Below are 22,782 nucleotides of genomic sequence, written 5' to 3' on the forward strand. Positions count from 1 at the left end.
ATTCTAGGCTGCCTCCTGGAGATATTTGATAGAACATTCGGAGACTTCGTTAAGGTAAGACCTCAACCATCTTTAGTACAAAGAATTCATAAAGAAAATCCCGCCCGTAGTAAGTTGCCCCTCAGGATTAATAAAAGGAGAATTGTCCGTAAACGACATACAAACATTAATCACCTCGGAATCTAGATTAATTATGTATGCTTGATTTGACTCTTGTTCTCGGGTTCATGGAATTCTTAGAATTCGCTGTCGAGGCTTCGGTTCGGAATCTACGATAAGAGGAGACTTCACGTCGCCCATGATAGCTGCTCGGTGTCGAGGTAGGTTATGGTTTACTTAAGTTAGACTTTGATTAGTGAAACGTATATATGATGTAGAATTGACGGGAGAAAGCATGATTAGGTCTTCAAACAAGAAGTTCGGTTGGACATACGATAGGTTGACATTGTTAGCATTAAAAAGGGCTTGTAGTAGTGAGAAACTTAGTTAATTGTTCTAAGAGGGATATTAGTGTTGCATGTGTAATCATGGAAGGCCTAAAAGGGTTGGGCTTGATGCAGTTGTAAATTAGTCTTAGTATAGGTTGGATTACGATATGTTAGGTGGCGCGTACTTTACTATAGCAATTTCCGTTATGGGTATGCATGATTAATATCGAGTTCTAGTATGACTTGTGGTAATTCGATTGGTACATCACTGATTCTGGCATTACTTCGTGTTTATGATTTGATTATGTTCGACTAAGACATTATGGATATAGCTGGTAATGGAAATTATTGATAATATATTGTGATGGATAATACTGATAATAATTGAAGATGGAACATATACATCTACGTAAGGCACATTTGATAGGGGGTGACGATGTGGCCTTGTTGTGAACTAGTGGTCCGAGGTTCGTTCCGGAACGAGTGAAACATGGACACCATGGGTTCCCTGCAGGTCATTGCTATTTGGGAAAAACATTACTATTTAGCATGTGTGTACATGGTTGGTGAGACATTGCATTTATTTAGTTGTACTTCCATAATTATTTCCTTATGTGTGTGTGTGTGTCAATATATATATATATATATATATATATACACTCTGTTGATGGTGTTCACGAGTCTCATGGCATTATATTAAGGTATGACTCACTTTCAAGAATTCAGAGTTGAATCCCTTCGTAGCAAAGTAGTTGTGGTTTTTCGTGCATTTAGTGTCTACGCCAGGAAAGGCTAAGAATGATTGTCATGGGTTGTTGATTTTTGTTATAAGGAATAATTTATAAGTAGATAGCAGCTGAGGGTTGTCTAGAATCGTTATATCATTGTGTCTGCCCGTTAATTAGTAAGTTCGCTATATTGTGAGAAATAAAGGGGAATGTTAATCAGTTCCGATAGGACTAAGCGGTATGAAGAGTTGTCCCGATTTCTTATTTTCGAGATATGGATGTTAGAGAGTCTGCGAAATAGAAGAGGATGTTGGATTACGTTAGTCCTTTATATGTGATTATGTAAGTGATAGGGATTGAGAGGTTCCGAGTAATTTTATGATAAACTGTTACTTAGTGGAAATAGTTAATAAGTGTAATCGTTATTGAACAGATATGTTTATTCTGATTAATTTTATGCTATATTACGTGAACTAATCTTAGTCGGCCTATGATGCTTGTCAGTACGTGTGGTGTACTGATACTACTCTTGCTACATTCCTTTTGGGGTGTAGACATGTTTTCAGGTTATTGCTTGGAGGTTTCAGTGTGTTGCAGCGGTAGATATCCTCCGACAGCTTTTGTGTATCTTCTCCCAGACAGAAGTTGTGTCATTATTTTATTTTTACTTGACCATCCTTGTATGTCATAGAAGCTCTTGTACATGTCTAGATTAGGTCCCAGGAATGTGTATTGTTAAAATTGTAAGCTGTGAATTTTACTAGAAAGGCATTTTATTTACTTATTTTATTCAATATTGTTGGTACTAAATGATAAAATGATTTTATGCAGGGAGTATTGGGGTAAGGGTTCGCCTGCCAGGTGGGATAAGGTAGGTGCCCGGATGACCCGTAATTTGGGGCCGTGACATACACTATCAGGACTATTCTAATTTTTCCTAAACAAGACACCTTTTTGTGAAGCAGCACCTTATTAGGAGAGGTTTCACAAGTGTGTCTTCTAATAGGTTGTATTTTGATTCTATTACACTATAAGGGTGTGTTATATGGAATGTAGCAGCTACAAATATGTCTTCTAACAGTGTATTTGAGTAAAGATTATGCTAGAAGCAACTACAGTTATTAGAAGCGACTATGATTTTTGTAAGTAACCTACGATTTAGATGAAAATATCTTGAAAATTGATGAATTAATTCTTGAAACTTATCATTGTTGGCATTTAAATGAATAATTTAACAAAATGATAACGTCATTATTGATATAAATACTAATATCATTGAAATAATACAAGTCGTTCGCTACTAATCTAAACATTACAAGTTGGTCGCATAATTATTTCACCTATTGCACTAAAGACAAGAACATTTCACATTGATCGCATATAATTATGTTATCAATTTCAATATATAGTAACCATTTGCAACATGGCTAAAAAAATGTGATGTTCACATATAATTATGTCACCAATTCCAAATTGTTACATATAGCTATGATCATCATAACTTTTTCTTCAACACATTACTAACATTACTCATTAATTATCATTATTTTGGATTATTATAGTGTTGTTTCACTAATTTCATGGTGATAACATATTGTTTAGTAACACATATAAGTTTTATAATCTAAAATTAGTTCATTTTATATTTTTTAAAAAATCCTTTTTTGGTTACAAAAGATGAAATTATACAAGTCGTTCACTATTAATCTAAACATTACTAGTTGGTCGCATAATTATTTCACTTATTGCAATAAAGACAAGAACATTTCACATTAATCACAGGTAATTATGTCATCAATTTCAACATGGATCATATTTAATATATTAACCATTTGCAACATGGCTAAAAAAACATGTGATGTTCACATATAGCTATGTCACCAATTCCAAGTTGTTACACATAGCTATGATCATCATAACTTTTTCCTCAACACATTATTAACATTACTCATTAATTGTCATAATTTTAGATTATTATAGTGTTGTTTCACAAATTTCATGGTGATAACATATTGTTTAGTTACAAATATAAGTTTTATAATCTAAAATTATTTCACTTCTTGTTAAAAAAAAAAAAATCTTTTTTGGTTACAAAAGCAAGTGTTAGGCTGTAAATTTTAATAACATGTAACTGGCGTATTAGAAGACTATGCAAGTTTGATAACATAGCTCTTTTGAATACCCCATGCTCCTATCCCAAAGTACCTCATTAACTAATTTCAATTGCTGCCAATCTCTAATTCATGAGAAGACCAAAATGTATTGCTAGGATTTGATTGGTAATGGACTCCTTGTGGTAAAGACATGAGGCAGACTAAACAGTATAAGACATTCATGAAGGCATAGTCAGCAATAAATGTATTCTTTATTGGTCTATTGCATAAATGTTGTCTCGTCTATTAGAATAGTTATAAATCTGAAATGTTCATCTTCAACCTCAAGCTCAAATGTGAAATGTTTATCTTTTACCTAAATTGTACGCAAAACCACCTTAAATCTTCTCAAAACTCCCTTAAATTTGAGATTTAGACTCCTCAAAATATCCCCAACAAAATCCAATAACACCAACTTGAAATAAATCACTCCTTCATAAAGCCCATTTTTCAAGTTTGAAGCTCAAGCTTCAACAATGGCTATCTTCAAGCTCAAATCTGAAATTTAATCCAAAACCACCTTAAATCTTCTCTAAACTCTCTAAAATTTGAGAATTAAATTCATCAAAAGATCCCCAACAAAATTCAATAACACCTGCTTGAAACGAATCACTCTTTCGAAAACTCATTTTTTTTCAAGCTTGAAGTTCAAGCTCCAACAATGGTTGTCAATGGAGTATATTTTAGATGCTAGAGGAAAAAACGTGAAAATGAATTGAGATAGCGGAATATAATTTTATATTTCTTTTTTTTATAAGATATAAATTATATTTTTAGATTTTTATTTTGGTTTATTTTATTATTTCTTACTTAGGATCAAAAGGATATTTTTTAAAATTTGGGGCCTGGTTTGAAAGCTTGGAATAATTCTTATTTTATTATTTTTATTTTTTAAATCCTTAGACGAAAATGTATTTTTTTTTAAACTTGGGGAGTTATTTTGACACCCCAATAACTTGTCTCCACTTAATTAGCCTTAATTCTAAATGGGATCCTATTATCTAATAATTAAAACTTGGGGTCTAGAGTCCAAATAAAAACTTGCTTGGGACCTGTCACCACACTGCCCACCTGAGTGAAAGCTGAGAAAAAAAGGAAGAAAAGATGATGAGATAGCAACTGCTAAATACTTTTCTAATTGTACAACACGTGGAGTTTAAGCTTTAGAAGACGTTGTTAAACTCACCATTTTATAACTAGTAGTACTTTGATTGCACGTAGCTTTGCTTGAAAAAGGAAAAGAAGCAATTGGAAAGATACCACCACACCCTCCTTAATCTTAGTGGGTTTGACATTTCTATGTTGTTGAAAGCTAGTGTTTGACCAATTTCCTCTTTAATTTTGTTTTTTGGTTTGACTAAAAAGGATCGGTCGGTTTTCAGCTGGGGCTTCATGATCATGTCTTATATTAAATTGGAAAATTAACTAATCAGAGGTCGAGAGAGACAAAGCAGAAAGTGGCAAAAAAGGAGTCCAACAAGCAATGAGTACAAGGTAAAAAGAGCAAAAATACTAAACATGTATTGAACCACGTTGCCTTTATTAAATTAGTGCGGTTCCCAGAGGTCAATGTCCAGAATTGCAATTCCAAACTGGACAGGAAAAAATGATGTTGAATTGATAACTAAGGCAGAAACATAAGTCAAAATATTTGTTAGCTGTTCATGAGTTATTACATCTGAAAAGTTCGCATTGATGTATCTCATCACCAAGCATAATAGTCGGTCTTACCATTTAAAATATCTCCGTCTAGCTCAAAACACGTACCATAATTGGCTCAACAGCTTAGGATAAAGGAAGATAAGCATGTCTGCCTAACGTGCAGTACCTGCAACTAAGTTGGAGAATTGTTGACTGTGAGATCCATCATCCATGACATAATAAATTTTTAAGTTATAAGCAGTAAATGTAGCAGTCAGGAGACGTGCCATTACTTAGAAGTGTTGGGCACAACCTGCTATTATGGAGCATTCGACAAGGTAAAAACTCTATATAGAAAGTAAGTTTGCTCAGAGATTTTTTTTTTTATTTTTTTTTGTGACATGGGAACCCGCAGCTGCCATCTTTCGGGTGTGCACAGAGTAAACCCAGCTCCTGCGCAGTAGCTCGTAAACCACATATGAGAGATAACCCGCACTGGGCAAACCTCGTGCGACGAGCTCAACCCAAAAGGCAAATCCCCTGCAGTCATAGGCAGAGATTTCATACCTCTACCACGTGTGATTCATCCTACCAACTATCGATTAGGTTAAAAAAGGGCCCCTACACACCAAATTGAAATTATTATTGAATTGAAGCTAAATACATGCCAAACTATTCAGTCACTTCGGTATTGAATAGACTTTTGTCCTGACTCACTTGATAAAACTTTTGTCCTGAATCCAAGACTTCTCACCTTCCACATCCCTAGCTATAATATCACAAATGAAGCTAAATATGCTGAAAGAACCTCTAGAGCCCAACGCAATATTAATGTAGAAGTAATATGTTGATTATGCCAACCAAATTATTATTTCAAACACAAATGTAGAAGTAAAAAAATGTTGATTATAATAATATGCTTACGGGGAATAATATATACTTCTCTGGAATCCATTGGGTAAGCCAGCAGTAGAGTCTAAGTTAAACAGATGAATTGAACTTGGTCCCTCTGGAGGCAACCATCAATCCATGTGAATCCCCTGCAACAAAAACAGGTGGTTGGTTACTTATGATTTCTTAGGAATGTGTTACTTACTCAGCAAATAAATTGGATAGAACCTTTGTGTTTGGCCATAAAAGAAACCAGTCATGAGTACCATGAAGGGTGTCAGGGAAATGTGCAAAGAAGTCCTATCCTGAAACAAGTGCAGAGAAAAATCAACTTTTCTTCACCTAAATGAATTATTGATGAGCTTATCTGCCCGGAAAAGGGGCCTCTCAATGTTAATCAATAGCTGATTCCACTACCCTCGAATACAAGCACAACATGTCAGGCCACTTTGAAATACAGAACACAATCTAGGCAAACTATAACAGGAAAAATGCAGTTCAACAGCAACTTTTGAGAGAAATTGCTGCATCCCATGAAAAGTATGTAAATACAAAAGCTACTATAAACAATTGATTGCTTTGTGCATTAAATTTTGTAAAGGGTAAAAGTTCTAGGTGAGGTTTTACTGGCTCATACAAAAGGTCATCAAAATTAAATAACTGCAGATTCCAACAACATTTATTCACCATTTACTCTAGGCTCAAGCTTAGGGAGTTGAAATCAAACAGAGAGCAGGTAAGTTAATCAAGCCTCGTGATATTTAGTTCAAAGGAAGGGTAGAGCAGATGGATAAAATTTCCTACTTTGCAAGACTTGTGTCCTTTCCTTCTGATATAAAAGGATATCAAAGACAAGGAGTCAATCTTTGGACAGAAAGAAATTGAATGAAGCAACTTGTCGCTTATTTTATGGCTAAATCAGAAATTAAGCAACTTCCCATGTTACTTTTGCTTTCTTTCACCTAATATTCTCAGCGTTTGAACAGTAGATGTACATCTTTGATAGTGATGATTGTCCACAGCCCAAATGCAAGTAAATGATCCAATCAAGTGTTACAGGCCCAAATGCATTAAATTGGACATGGCAACCTGCCATGCTAAATTAATGAGATATTATTCAACCTCCTACGGTATTACCTCAAGATGCCCTCTCCAAACTTGCATGTTTCTTTACTTCTTGCATTACTTTTATGCCTGAGAATAAAGAAACATTATCCTTGCATTTCAGTCATTTCATTTGCTGCCTAATTTCCTGTAATCACTTTCAGTTGACAATGATGCCAGCCTTGGTGCAAACAACTATCCTCTAAATTTCACCTCTGTACGCCCTTTGCAAACTTAAACCCTCCATACTCAATAAGTCTAAAAGGTTTTAAAAAATTTAATCAGATTCCAGATGTCAAAATGGTCAAGAATCATGGAAAGGAGACAGATTTAAATGACAATATTCTCATACGAAGCAAAGCCATCCTATAAACACTGCCTTCTTCATTCAACCTCAATAACAGAACATCTTTAGCATTGACTTCTGTATGAATCTTAGTTTGATACACTTTAACTAATGATGAATGTTTGAGAAAGAAATAGCACAAAGCATTACCAAAAGATGAGATTTATATTAACCCTTCTAAGTTTCTGCAGATCAACCTCTTTGAGTTCCTTCATATCATCTGCATCTTCTATGGGAATATCTTCACTTCAATAAGGAGCCTGCAAATGCATCATATCAGTAAAGGTCAACCATCCAAGAGATTTAACTGTATTCAGTGTTTCTTTGCCAAAATACAAGAATAGACATCAAAGGAGAATTAAAAAATTAGGACAAATTGTGACCGTTGTATGAAAACAAACCATCTGTCTACACAGGAAAACGGGTCAATCAGTTAATTAAACAGCTGAGACTATAATAACATAGAAGACACATTGACAAAGTTAGTTCAGATGAAAATATTACGGTATTATTACACAACACATATGAAAACAGTCTTCCATAACTGTAGACAAAGCAAATTTTGGAGGGGTTATACAAAAAATTATCAACCAAGAAAAGTTATCCATTAGGGGTCATTAAACCGTGATCAACACAGAATATACCTTAAAGTTTTTCCTTCTTTTTTTAAAGTTAAAAACAATAGGAAGAAACAAAGAAAAAAGTGAGCTTGCACAGGTATAGATTTCATTGCTTATTTGCTGAATAGATCAAATAGAACTCATACCTTACCAAGTAAGCAGCTTAATGTACTCTTACCAACATCATCTTTTCTTTTTTTTTTTTTTTTTCTTTTTTTTTTTTTTTTTTTGGGATCGAACTCTTACCAACATCTTATCACACGCACGCATGCAAACACACACAAGCATAGAGTCAATGCCCTGCTGCAAAAATCTCGCCACAGGCGACACCATTTGCAATATGCTGAGAACGATTGCGACATGGCGCAGTTTGAACATATTCGAAGGGCTTGTCCCCTCTCAATAGCAGCTTATGAGTCGTACAGTTTAACCAAGGAAAAAGGGAATAATATTAAGGACATCACAATGGTGAAGGTATAACAGATGATATATTTTTTCTAGGAATACTGATGAAAAGTTTAGAGGAAGAGCAAAGTAATTACTCATTACGTTATTAATTAACCTAAAGAAAACATAAGATAGAGTGCCACGAAAGCCCTTTGGCTGATGAAGAAAGACATACTTATCAGATATATAAATGTCCTAAAGAATATGTTTGAAGGAATGGTCACAAGTAGCAGGAGGAGATACAAGGAAGTTTCCAAATAACTGTGCTTATATTAGTGATCTGTTTTGATGCTGTACTTATCTACCTTTATTATAGATGAGCTAACCCATAGTATACAAATCAGATTCCATGGTGCGTGCTATTCTAGAGGAGATTGTGTTAATTGATGAAACTAGTGAGTGACCCAAGCAAAAGTTGCAACAACGGAGAAGCATTACAAAGAACATAGGTTTTAGGATAAGTTTTTGTAAGAAACGATAGATGAAGATGTAACACGTAGAATTTAAATAGGACCTCTAAAATGGAGGAGCCCTATGGGAATGCTACGCGATAGAAAGATAGTAACAGCGTGAAATGCTAGTTCTAAAGAATTGTTGTAAGAACAACAACATTATATGGGAATGAATGTTGGGTATATTGGAATGAATGTTGGGTCTCTAAAAATAACATATCCACAATATCAAAAATCATATCAATGTGAATAAGATGGATATGCATTCATATCGCAAGATTATAAATTATCACATCCCAGAAAAGTTGCAACTAGCACGCAGAGTTAAAATGAGAGGAGGTCATACGAGATGGTGCGGTCATGTCTAAAGCAGAATTTTATACGTTCATGAGGTGTAACAATATGATGGTTGAAGGTGGTAAAAATGGAAAAGTTAGACCCAAAATCATATGAAAGGAGTTATCTCAAAAAGTATGTCTTTGAAAATCAATACCTACTTAACCAAGAATAGAGTATAATGGATGCGAAGTATCCGTACATGCTACACCAACTAGTTGGATTAAGGCTTTGTTGTTGCTTTTCTCATTTACAATAAATACAATATTTCATGGAGTCTTTTTATTCTAGTTAAAGACTTGTAGAGAACATCTCGTTGTAGAGAACCCATTATCTATCTTAAAGCCAAGTATTCGGTATTACAAATGGACCTGAGTGGATCAACATACAACAACAACAACATGCCCAGTGGATCAACATGAAAGCAAGAAATTCATATACTGAAATCAACTAATTTAGAATTGAGGAATAGTTGATTGATTGATTGACAAAATGTCCTAATTCGGAAATGACTTGATTTGAAAAGATAGCCTTCCATCATAGATTAGTAAAAAAATTGTCCTTTACATTGCCATATGTTAACATTTGAAACAACTCAGAGAGTAAAGATTAAAAAAGCTAAATGAATTCATTCAAACAAGCTGTAATGCACACAAATGCACCAGCACCTCTACAAAAGGACCCATCAACTCATCCATGATCTTTGCAACATGTTTTTCCCACATTTTTATCTTGCTTACCTTTGTCAACACTCGTTATTCGACAAATAGTCAAGAAATGCCAAGTAAAACAACTCTAGCGTCTGTTTAAGTAACTGCTAAATATAGAAAGGGACTGACGGATAACTTAAACAAGTTCAACTGCAGCAGATTTTCTTAACAATTCAAATTTAACCAGCCAATCGTGTTTTAAGAATAAAACAGCTTTAAGGAAGACTGTTTATCATGACACCTCAGACCCCAGCCAAAGAAAATCAGAAGTTGAGTCGACCAACAACAAATATTTTGTAGCTCTAGGTCAACGAACTGACAGAGTAAGAGAAATAGAATGCAAAATCAACAAAAGTTAGCTATCCTATGCAACACTGAGAACAGCATTAGTACATAAAAACCAACTTACAGCTCTCAAAGGTAATTGGATGTAGATGTATCATGGTTTCCTCCATTGAACATAGTTGGAAAGGTCCCATTCCTCTCCTGAGTAACACTACTGGAAAGAGTTCATGCTCCGGTTTTAGGTGACACATTTAAACTTTCCAGATCCTTCTCATTCCTAACAGCCAGTTTGCACAATGAAAACACCTCAAATGATATTAATCCAGCAGAAGAATTAGAAGTTTAGATGTATAATTGTTATTATCGATGCGACCAAGAATTGCCAAAGTTTTGTTTCAAAACCAATTAACCAATTAAATATGACTATAATTGAGCAAATACTACACCAACAACAACAACATATCCAGTGTAATCCCACAAGTGGGGTCTAGAGAGGGTAGAGTGTACACATACCTTACCCCTACCTCATGGAGGTGAAGAGGCTGTTTTTGAAAGACCCACGGCTCAAATGCAGCAAATCAAATTAGTTATGAAAAAGGAAATATGGCAGTGAAGAAAACATGGCACCTAAACTATAACTGAGTAAATATGTGACCAAAAAATGAGCCAAACCACAAATTTTCCTGCTAAACTCATTGAGAATTATCAATTAGGGTGAATCAAATGTTGTACCTACAATGTGAAAAGTTAACAAGAAAATAGAATCACTCTTTCCTCAAAAAAAAAATAAAAAAAAAATGCAGCATATAAGCAGATCATTCTTTATATTCTCAACTTTTGTAAATGCAGTAGTGTAGCATAGACATCATCCAATTCTCCAAACACACACCCTTCTATCATTTAACACTACTGATCAAATAAAAATCTATATCCAAAATATTCTGAAGAAGAAACAAAAGGTGTTGATTTCCCTGAGGTAATTTAGTCAAATTAACTCTTTTTGTGTAGGAGTTAAAATTTTGTGGGGGTTTGTAAATTGTTAAGTGGTGGACACTCTTTTTTTATCCGGAGGGAGTATATTTTACCAGCTCAATTTTCAGAAAAATATCCAATCAATGTTGTATCATCACAGGTATAGATAAACCAGAAGTTGGAAGAACCTAAGTTTCATTCTAAGAAGAGCTTATATTATAAGACGCATTCGAGTAGCGAAAATAGGAAAAGAAAAGGACATTATCGATAAAATTATGTATTTACACAACATAGAGAATTTTGATGAGAGAAAAATTGTTACTTACGACGGTGCTAGTCGATTTCTCACTTCAATTTGTAGTTCGGCTTTGTCACTGGGCAGGGAATTGCTACATTTGGACCTGAGACTTCTCACATCGCGGGATTTGGATTTTCAGATTTTTGTTTAAATTAATTTTAGGGCAATTTTCACAAATGACTATAATTTGGGTTTATTTTTTAGGCATAGTTATACTTTTTGATAATTAGATTTCATAGCTACAGTAACTTGTATTCAATTCGGTTGTATACGCTATATTCAATTCGAACGTATTCATTCGTAGCTACTTTTAATTTGTGTTCAACTTATTATATTTAAATTCGGTTGTATTTAAACAACATAAATGAAATAAAATACGCTTAGATCTGAGAAAAAATCGGTCGATTGTTCATGGATTCCAACCATAGAAGACGACGCCGGTGGAGGAGAAATGGGGGCTAGAGAAGACGATGGTAGTGGCGAAGAGAAGCCAACGATGGATCCAGCCAAATCTGATTCTATTTCGAAGGAGAAACTAATGATGGAACTCTGTTTTAATGGTGGAACTCTCCTTTAATGGTGGTTATGAGAAATACACTCAAAATCGCTTCAAAATTCAGCCAACGACAATGATGGAGCTCTGTTTTAATGGCGAAATAGGGGTGGTCCGATGGGTGCTTCCTGGTGGTATTGACGCGGAGATAAAGAGAGGACCGTGAGGAAGACAGAGAAGAAATTGATGAATCCATTGTTGAAACGAGAGAACTTTGATACAGTGTCGTATGTTACGACTTAGGTGTAGAAGTTACGGTAGGTAATTCAAATACCTAATATAGCTAAGTTGTGTAATTAAATTGATTTATAATTAATGTAGGTAAATACCTCTTATATGTTAACTACATCGAGTAAAATTCCCTTAATTTTAAACTTCTGGTAATTGAAGGAGGACCACCTGGTCAATAATAGTAATGGGTTAGTTTTATAGTTGGGCATAATTGGAATTAATTGATCAGTAAAAGTTGAATATGAATGGTTATATCCAAATTAATGGGGTCAATAAGTTTTGAATACCCGATAGTGAGCCCGGAACTTTTTTAACCCAAAAAAAAAAAAAAAAAAAATTGGAACCAAACTAACCCTTAAAAAAAAAAAAAAAAAAAAAAAAACTAAAAAACGCAAATGTAAACATGTACACTTTGGCCCTTTCACACGCAGATTCTGTGTGTGAAATTCTCTTTCCCCTTTATTCTTTGGAAATCAAACTCAAAATTAAGCTTTTTTCCGTACTTTGACCGAAGATTACACTTTGGGCCAAAGCTTTTTTCACCCTTTCAACACACTTTCGCACTCCCAAAAACATGTCTCAAAGTTTTGAAACTTCAAAGTTTGCTATACAACCCGATAATTGTGAATGCGGTTATTACTGTAAACTAAAAACATCAAAGACGCAAGATAATCCGGGTCGCCGTTTTTGGCGTTGTAAAGTGCCCGAAGTAATTGTTTTTACATTTTTTAGTTTTTTTTTTCACATTATCCACATATTTTACTTTAAAAAAATGATTTTCTTGTAATGTTTATAGGATATGGGCGGTTAGCAAACATAAAACGGTGGCGGGAAGTTTAAAAATTCACTTTTTGATAGAGGAATACCGAAGTTGGACTCGCATTCACGTTTTGGATCTTGCTCACCGGTTCCGAAAAAAATGAATGTTGCTCAAGGCTAAACTTAGAGACGCTCAACACGAGAAAATAGCTTTGAAAGAAAAACTTAAATTGTGGAAGATTATTTGTACTATCTTGTTGTTGTTTATTATTTATATGTATTTTGTTTATTAAGTTTAATATTTCTATGGATTATGTTTTTACTAGTTGTACCTTTTCCCTTATAATGTAATCCGCACCCTTTATGTACTAATTTATTTGTGTTTCTTTGTTAAATTATCAATTAATAATAGACTTTAACAATAAAAGCAAATTAAAAACATGAAACTAATTCAAGGTCTTGACTTCATCATAAAAATAAAATACAAATTAACGCTCAAGTCCAAACTTAAAGACCTCAATCTAAGATAAATACACGTAAATGAAAGAATAAACTTATTTTTTGACCGATTTATTTGTTTAATATCTTGTTGTCAATAAGTATAACATTATTTAAAATATGTATTTTGTTTATTAAGTTTAATATTTCTATGGATTATGTTTTTTACTAGTTGTATCTTTTCCCCTATAATGTAATCCATAAAGGACCCTTTTGATGTACAATTTATATGTGTTTCTTTGTTAAATATGTCAATTAATAATATTTGAAAATTTACTTTAACAATAAAAGCAAATTAAACACATCATGCATGCCAATTTCAATTCAAATTGATGACTTCATCATAAAATAAAAATACAAATTAACATCCTTGTGACACATAAATGACCGATTTGACAATATAATGCTGCATTTTTTGACCGTTTTATTTGAATTTAATTCATATTACGCAACATTTCAATGAGCAATATAACATGATTTGAAAATTACAGCTTTTTTATCACACAAAGGACCGATTTGACAACACATCTTGCATGCCAATTTCAGCTTTTTTATGACACTCATGCTTGATTTGACAATACATCATGCATGCCAATTTCAGCTTTTTTATGACACATAAAGGACCGATTTGACAATACAATGTTGTATTTTTTGACCGTTTTATTTGAATTTAATTCATATTACGCAACATTTCAATGCGCAATATAACATGATTTGAAAATTACAGCTTTTTTATCACACATAAAGGACCGATTTGACAACACATCATGCATGCCAATTTCAACTTTTTTATGACACTCATGCTTGATTTGACAATACATCATGCATGTCAATTTCAGCTTTTTTATGACACATAAAGGATCGATTTGACAATACAATGCTGTATTTTTGACCGTTTTATTTGAATTTAATTCATATTACACAACATTTCAATGCGCAATATAACATGATTTGAAAATTACATGGATGACTTTTTTATCACCGTAAAGGACCGATTTGACAACACATCATGCATGCCAATTTCAACTTTTTTATGACACTCATGCTTGATTTGACAATACATCATGCATGCCAATTTCAGCTTTTTTATGACACATAGAGGACCGATTTGACAATATAATGCATGAAATGACGAAAATAGTGACTATTGCGCAACATTTCAATGCACAATAGGGGTCAATATGAATCTATTTAAGAAGAATGTTGGACGAGGTAAAAACTCATCTATTTCATAAGTTTAAGTCTCTTAAGTCATTCAAAAAAACCTCTCTTAAGTCATTCAAAAAAAAAAAAAAAACTTCATACAAAAAATGGCTCAAGATATTCCACCAGTTAAGGTTTCACTACATTGGGATGGTATTATCCTTGACGACAATAGTACGCTTCATTACCATAAAAGACCAAACGTTCATGTTAAATGTCCACTTGAAATGTCTTATGAATAACTAGTCATTTACATACATGAAAAAATGAACTTAGTCCAGATGAGTATGAAATCTCTATAACGGGCAGATACCCCCAATCAGTTTCCCATGATATAGTGCTTTATGGTAGGCATTATATCAATGATGATGATTCTTTGAGGGATTATTTGAATGCACCAGAAGAATATAAACATTTAGTCGCCATTAATGTTCTTGAGATGTATGTTGAAAAGATACCCCGAGAGGTCCCGCAAGAACAGCCCAGTCAAGTTAACATTTATGGAGATATTAGTTCTTACGGGGACATTTTGAGTGGCCAGGTGCCGTTGAAAAATCTTACCCAACAATTTAATCAAAGTTGGTAAGCATGCATTCTTATATTAATATTTTGTGTAGTAGCACGTGTTTATTGTATTTATTGATAAATAACCATTTTTAAATCTTTGTAGGGGTTATAGACCTGATACGAGTAATATTGCGCAATCATCTCAATTTAGTGGAGCGACTCATTATTATCAAAACTCTCGATTCGATGGAGCTGATTATTATAATAATTCTCGGTTCGGTGCGGTGATTATTATCAAAACTCGCTAGGTGGTACCAGCGCGTGGATGTTGGGAGGAGTCTCGGTTTCGTGGAGTTGATCATTCTCCACACCATGCTCATGCTCATTATCAATATGTGTAGGTTCATCACCTTGATGTTAAATAATTAATATATATATATATATATATTTGAATTTGAAATTTAACATATGCTTTTTATCGTGTAGGAGGAGGCCTTTCTTAGATGGTGCTGATTGTCCAAGTTATGTGGATACATCGGAGAGTGATGGCGATGAATCAGCTAATAATACAGAGGTAACCGTTGATGAAGATAGTGAAGGGGATGAAGAGATATGCATTTTAGTCCCCAAAACCAACTCACCACCACGTACCACCTTCGATGGCGAAAAACCCAATTCACGACGGCCAAATTTCAATGGCATTCGACTATATTCCATAGCTGACAGCCTACAAGGTCGTGAGGATGCATTTGTCTTCACAAGAGATGATGATAAAAGTCGCCAAAAAACGTGGATTGAACAAAAAAATCTCATGACTGATGAATGCGCCTTTGCAAAGGGAATGATGTTCGCATCAAAAAAGGCGTTACAACGGGCTGTCAAAATGTATTGTATAAAGGATATGAGGGAGTTTAAGGTTGATGACTCAAACAAATCGGTATGGAGGCCGCTTTGTAAGCGAAAGACTCAAGGTAAATCGGTGGTTGCTTCGGGGAATTGTTAAGCTTTGATGGTCAGCCCAGGAAATCACAAAATTCCATCCAAAGCACACTTGTGATATGGGACAAAATCGAAGCGGATCATTTTAATTTAGATATAAACACGATTGCTCGTAGTTACTTAAAGACATTGAGGAAACTCCAAGGTAACTTATCTGACCTAGTACATTATATATCTTATAGCAATTAAAATATCATTGCTAAATGTTGTTTGTTTAAACTTATGCAGGATGCCCATCAAAACTTGTATTAGCATAGTCCACTCCAAATATGGTAAAATCATAAGCAAGAGAAAGGGATTTCTCGGGCGTAGACGTGCTTTTGAGATGATCTTTGGAACTTGGGAATCCTCTTTTTGGGCGTTGCCGGGGTATATGGCGGCTTTCTGAACATGCTAATCCATTAATCGCGTTGTACGGTGGCGGCTTTTAGAGGGAAATTTTCGACTTTGTCTTTTGGGCATTCAAACCAAGTATTGATGGTTTTGCTGCATTGTCGAATGTGATATCGATAGATGGGACGCATGTATATGGCCGATATGACATTAAGCTCCTAATTGCAGTAGGTATGGATGCCAATGGGTCAATATTCCCTCTTGCTTTCGCAATTACCGCCAACGAGAGCAACGAGACATGGGGGATGTTCTTGACTCATCGAAAACTCATGTTATTAAGGGTCGTCGGGCATATGTGTCCTATCGGATCATCATAAAGGCATATTGCACAATATGCGTACTTTCGGAAGAATTAGCGACCTCCACGTGCTTACCATCGATATTGTTTAAGGCACTTAAAGGCTAATTTGCAAACAAAGTTTGAAATGGCATTGTAAACAAATTGATGTGGGGAAATGAACGACGGTATCAACAAAGAAAAATGGGCCGCAAAAATGGAGCTGCTAAGGGAAGTGAGTGAAGAGGCATATGTTTGGTTGATGAAATTAGAAGTTAAAAAATGGACGCTTTATGCTGACGGAGGAAGGAGATGGGGCATGCTCACAACGAACAGCTCGGAGTCTTTCAATGGACTCCTCAAATCTACTTGAGGACTACTTGTCACCGCAATGGTAAGACTAACTTTCAAGCAGGTCGTGGATCGATTTGCGGATAGGACAAGGCAGGCCAGAGCCATATTAGCCGAGCACGGAACATGGATGCCAAAGCCCTACAAAAAGATGGAGCACCATAGAAGAAAGGCAGAGGTCACCAAATGACCGAGTATGACGTCGTTCAACGAGTGTATGAAGTTAGAACGGGTTATTACGACGGTAAAGGAGGAAACAAACATATCGTTACTGAGCGTACAAAATCATGCACTTGTGGTAAGTGGCAAATGTACCACATGCCATGTTCTCATGCAGTCAAGTGCTTTGAGAGAATGGCCGTAAATGTAACCGATGTGGCGGGGGAATATAAGGTCGTAAATTACCTTAAAGCATATTCGGCCACTTCCATACCCTGGTAATCAAGCTTATTGGCCAGCCGCGCCGTTTTCTATGGTTGCGAACAAGAAGCATATCCGTAAATTGGGAAAAAACAAGCTAACCCGTTATCACAATCAAATGGATGTTAGCGAAAAGACTTACTCTCGCAAGTGCTCGACATGTAAGCGTTTTGGCATGATAAGTGTTCATGTGGGCAAAACTCCCGTGGTGGCAGCACATCTGGAAGTAGAAGAATGTCTAGAACTTGATTTTTTTTTTTTTTAAGTCTATTGTAATTTAATGATGTATTTTCTTGCTAATGGAATGAAATATTTTTCAATTATTATGAACCTCTCATATTGGATGAATTATTTTTAAATATTATATTTATTTTTGCACATTCAAAAGGTGCGGATTACACAATACAATAACAAAATAAAAAAGACATAAAAAGAAAAAAAACAACCTAATACAAAGCAGAGTAATTTTTTCTTTTCTATCTTTCTTGAACCAAAAAAATACTTTTATAGTTTTGGGAGTAAAACAAAAGAGATTAATCAAAACCCTACAAAATATGACACTTAAACCTAAATATAATAAGTTTTCAAACTTACTTCGGAGCACTTTACAACCCCTAAAACGACGATCCAAATGTATATGTATACTTGATGTACTGAGCTATATTATTGTATGCTAAAAAAAATATTAAGTTATATATAAAATATTTATATTCCGGTGTTTTGAAACGTAACTAATCTTCGGTCTAAGTACGGAAAAAAGCTTAATTTTGAGTTTGATTTCCAAAGAATAAAGGGGAAAGAGAATTTCACGCACAGATTGTCTAGTTTGGTTCTTTTTTTCTTTTTTTTTTAAGGGTTAGTTTGATTCCAAAATTTATTTTTTGAGTTAAAAAAGTTTTGGGTCCCCCATAGTTGAAAACAAAAGAAAAGGAGTTAAGTATAATCATAAATTGTCACCTGATACGTACATACACTGCAGTTTGTTTACTGCAAAAATAAAGAATACTTATATGCAGCTACTTATATTTAAGAAAAAATATTTATATATAAATACACATTATGTATTTATTGATTTGATATAACTGTGCAACCAAACTTTTACTGGTTCACTCATGTAAGAAGACATAACATAAAATAGTGTACATAGGAGTTTGGACAACTTGCAAAAGTAGCAACTAGACGATCCAAACACTTTGGTGTCATACAAATCAGCTAAGAGAATCTACCTAATAACTTACCACATGATACCAGTTTTTTTGGTAAATGTCACTTGCTTTCGTTCTAATTGTGTAAAATGTCAGACAAAAACGATGTATATAAAGCATCACACATACACAGACCATTGTATTTTGTGCCAAATGTCAATATGATGAGAGTATATTTTGGTAAAATTTAAAGTCGTATAGGAAAAAAAGGCTAAAAGGGTTCTTTAGAAATCAAGATGCAGTAACTGCAAATACTCTAGCTTCAAATTGGCCTGACGAAATTCGTTATTGTTTTGACATTTGGCACTTTTAACCAAAATGATGCAATCCTTTTGATTAATATGTACATTTTTATCGATTAATTTTACTAATGATTTTTCAACGCTTACGCCTTTGTTTGAAGACGAAGAAACTTCTTTCGTTGCATGCAATTAGATGCTTGAGATGTATGACTCTCAAAATTGCAAAACAACAATCTATATATCTATGGTGCAGGACATAGGCTGATGATGACGCCTTTCTCGGCGCTAAATTTTTAATTTATATTTATCTTTTTTCTCAATTTTTTGGCCATTTTCCCTATTTATGTGATTTTTAAATTTAAAAAAAAACGCTTCTTTTCGAAAAAAACCAAAAGTCATTTCTTCCGAAAGTTCTAAAAGTCACGTCTTTTCCTAATCTGACATAACTACCTCATTTATTTACTTAATACATCATTTTACCAATTATTAATTACCTTCGTAAAATCCCTCTCTCTTCCTTCTTAATTTTCTAATATTCTCATCTTATACATTGGTGTGCATGATGGAAACCTAAAATATTTGTCACTATCAAAGTTTATGAGTGATGCTAAAAATAATGGGAATGGTGACGACGCATAATATTTTTATCTTGCACAGAAGTTGCTGGTTTGCAGACCCGGCGTTTGTTTGCGGAGCCAGAGCACTACAATAATTGCCGCTTGGTATTTTGGTAAGAGTTCCAACATCTTAAGCAGTGGAAAGAAGTGAAGAATTTTTCTTCAACTAGAAAAAAAAAAAAAAACACTTCTTTTGCAATGGAGGACTGGGGTTAGTATGAGTCTTTCTATTTCTTTCATTTTCATCTATGACTTCCATTTTTTGACAGAAAAAACAAATGTGGTAATTATTCAAATTTTCCATGTTTTTGTTGTGTCTGTTTACAGCAATTGTACTGAAGCCTGGTGAAACCTACACTATAATAGAGGTGGAACACTTCACATCGAAATGAATGCTCATTTTTCACATATGTTGCCATTTCTTTTCTTATATGATATTCATGTGATTTACTTGTATTTTATTTTAAAAATACTGTAGGTAATGACAATGCCTGCTGAAACAATAAAAGACAAAGAAATCTGTCAAATGGATGGATTAGTTTGTAGGTACTAATGTTTAGGCAACATAGATGCTTTCTTAAAAGAATTAGTAGATAAATCGTTTAGGTTTACATGCATTTAATTTAGCTGAGTTACAGTTTTGTTTACAAAGCATAATCCTCTTCCAAATTGTACTTTTAACATATTTCCTAACACAGAATTGTGACAAATTAAAGAGTTCATTAAATTGCACCTGTGCAGATATTACAGAGCAGATTCTGATGAGGCATGTTCATAAGGGATAGCTAATCACTGATGTTACCACTCTCTCTCAACCCAATCACTCAACAAAAAGGACAAAAAGAGAAACGAAATTAAAGAAACCATTTTTCTAAGAGATTGTAGTTCTGTATGTCAAAGTGATATTAGAGTCCAATAGAAATGTCATGATGTTGTCAAACACTATTCCAAGTGTAAGCTCTATTTTGTCTTTCACCTCCGAAATATATTAAACATTTTTCCTTGAATTATATTAGATTGTGTGTCTCCTTAATTATTCTCATAATTTGATTTACATATTTTTTTCATCTTCTTTCCTACGTTCTTCATTGTAGATGAATTTTGAGCTTTGATATGTGGCTTGAGTCCTTTTCAATTGAAAACGATGATGAAAGCTGTATATTGTTATTGTTCATTTCATTATTTTTAGTTTTTCTATTTTTGTTGATCTTAGTTGGGAATATTGTACTTTTAAACAATGTTTTTAGCCTATTTTCGCTTTAATTGCACATATTGAAATATAATTTGTGCTTATTAGCGCGTTAGTTTTTGATGTTTTCTTTCTCTTGCTTTTTGGTTTCTTTGATTTTGATTTTATATTTTTTGCGGGTTGACTGACTTGTGTTGTTGCAATGTTTGCATTAGTTTAGTAATCATTGATGCGTCATTATCTCTTGGATGAAGTTTTGGTTGGTCAAAATACAGTCAGATTATCTCTCTTTCAACCAAAAAAAAAAAAAAAAAAAACTGCTCGATAGAAAAGAATATAAGCGACATCCAGTGTAGTATTTGGCCAAATTATTATTGGTATGATACCAATACACATAATTTTATAGATGAGAATGCAATTTAATTTGAATCAGATTCTTGACCTTAGGTGAAGACACGCGGCAAAGTTCCGGTGAAGTTGATGAATCCCAGGCGTCGAAAACTTTCCTATCTGCGTTTGATGTTGTTTCAATTCTAGATCTGTCGGATTTCTCTTTTTTTTTTTTTTTGTTTGGTTTTTGTTTTCCCGACTTTATTATTTATTAATAAAATTTACCCCATTAAATATTACTTAGTGTTTCTCAGAAAAAATTTTGAAATAACCGCGCTAAGCGTGATAAAATTTATTAGGATAATATTACACTAACAAGTTGATGACGTATATACCTCAACTCCTAATTTAAACAAGTTTACGGTTGCATAATAAAAACTACTCCATAGTTGCAAATATACCTCTCAACTTTGCAATTTAGAGCATATACATCACCCCTTAAAAAGTGATGAATATATACCGTTTTCATTACAAAATGATGCAAATTTAACCCTGCCCTTACACAAATAGTGCAAATATACCCTTTTCGCTAACGATTTTTTTTAAAAAAATCATTTGATTTATTTTTTAAATTAAAAATATATCATGTGACTTTTAAAAAAAAAGTCTTCGCATTTTTTTCAGTATACATATTTTTCTAACACCACATGATAAATTTTTTTCTGGTGGGTCGGGTCTGGTTCGTTTTAAAAAATATCTTCGTGGCTTTAAAAAAAAATAAGTGTATCTATTTTTTTAAACGAACCAGACCTGACCCACTAGAAAAAAAATTATCATATGAGTTTAGAAAAATATGTCTACTAAAAAAAATGGATAGATAGTTTTTAAAGCCACGTAACTTTTTTAATTAAAAAATAAACTAAATGATTTTTTAAAAAAAAATATCAGTAATAGGGATATATTTGCGTCATTTTATAACTGGAAGAGTATATTTATATCATTTTTATAACGAAAATATATCTGCTTTAAATTATAAAATTAAAGGTATATTTACACCTTTTCCCTTTAAAATATTAAGCACAATGTGGCTATCTGATTTACAATAATTAAAGGATACTGGCTGATAAGTGATGTATACATTTAAAGTTAAATTGTACTGGTTCAATTGATTGACACTTCAACTTTTGTGGAGTCCTTATCCAGTTTGGTAACAGTTTGCAACCTGGATATCTGCGCTCGACAGTAAAAATAACACCCTCGCGTGGCTTGTTAAAGGTACGTGTGCTAGACAATGTATATATTACTTTCATACGTCACATTACTATTACTTTACTCTATCTAATAAGGGGCAGTCAAAAGTTTTTATCGTCTTCAACTAAGGCTTAGCAACCAAAAGGCATTCTCTTTCAAATTTGCCCTTGGTTTTGTTCTTTATTACTTCATCTATTATAGAGTGTTAGTACAAAAATCAAGGCACTCTCAAGTCCTTTATGGTAATACCTGGCCACTTAGTCCAATTTTTGCGGGTGACGTGATATATGTAATATAGTAACTTCGTCATATGGTGATGTGCTACACACGTGGCTACTGCTAATTA

General features: G+C 33.8%; 1 long non-coding RNA gene across 3 annotated transcripts; it reads right to left on the reverse strand.

Moving 5' to 3' along the window:
• Positions 1-4,902: 4,902 nt before the first annotated feature.
• LOC132033556 (uncharacterized) lies at positions 4,903-11,561 on the reverse strand. 3 transcript variants are annotated; one of them, XR_009408812.1, is made up of 6 exons: positions 11,440-11,561; positions 10,266-10,418; positions 7,442-7,551; positions 6,070-6,146; positions 5,875-5,990; positions 4,903-5,143 (listed from the first exon to the last, which is right to left on the reverse strand). It is a non-coding gene; the product is annotated as an uncharacterized LOC132033556 (long non-coding RNA). The 3 variants fall into 3 exon arrangements; XR_009408811.1 differs by having other exon boundaries at positions 10,266-10,873; XR_009408813.1 differs by lacking the exon at positions 11,440-11,561 and adding an exon at positions 10,769-11,155.
• Positions 11,562-22,782: the final 11,221 nt, after the last annotated feature.

The sequence above is a fragment of the Lycium ferocissimum genome, chromosome 10 (assembly GCF_029784015.1).
Source record: "Lycium ferocissimum isolate CSIRO_LF1 chromosome 10, AGI_CSIRO_Lferr_CH_V1, whole genome shotgun sequence".
Lineage (NCBI taxonomy): Eukaryota > Viridiplantae > Streptophyta > Magnoliopsida > Solanales > Solanaceae > Lycium > Lycium ferocissimum.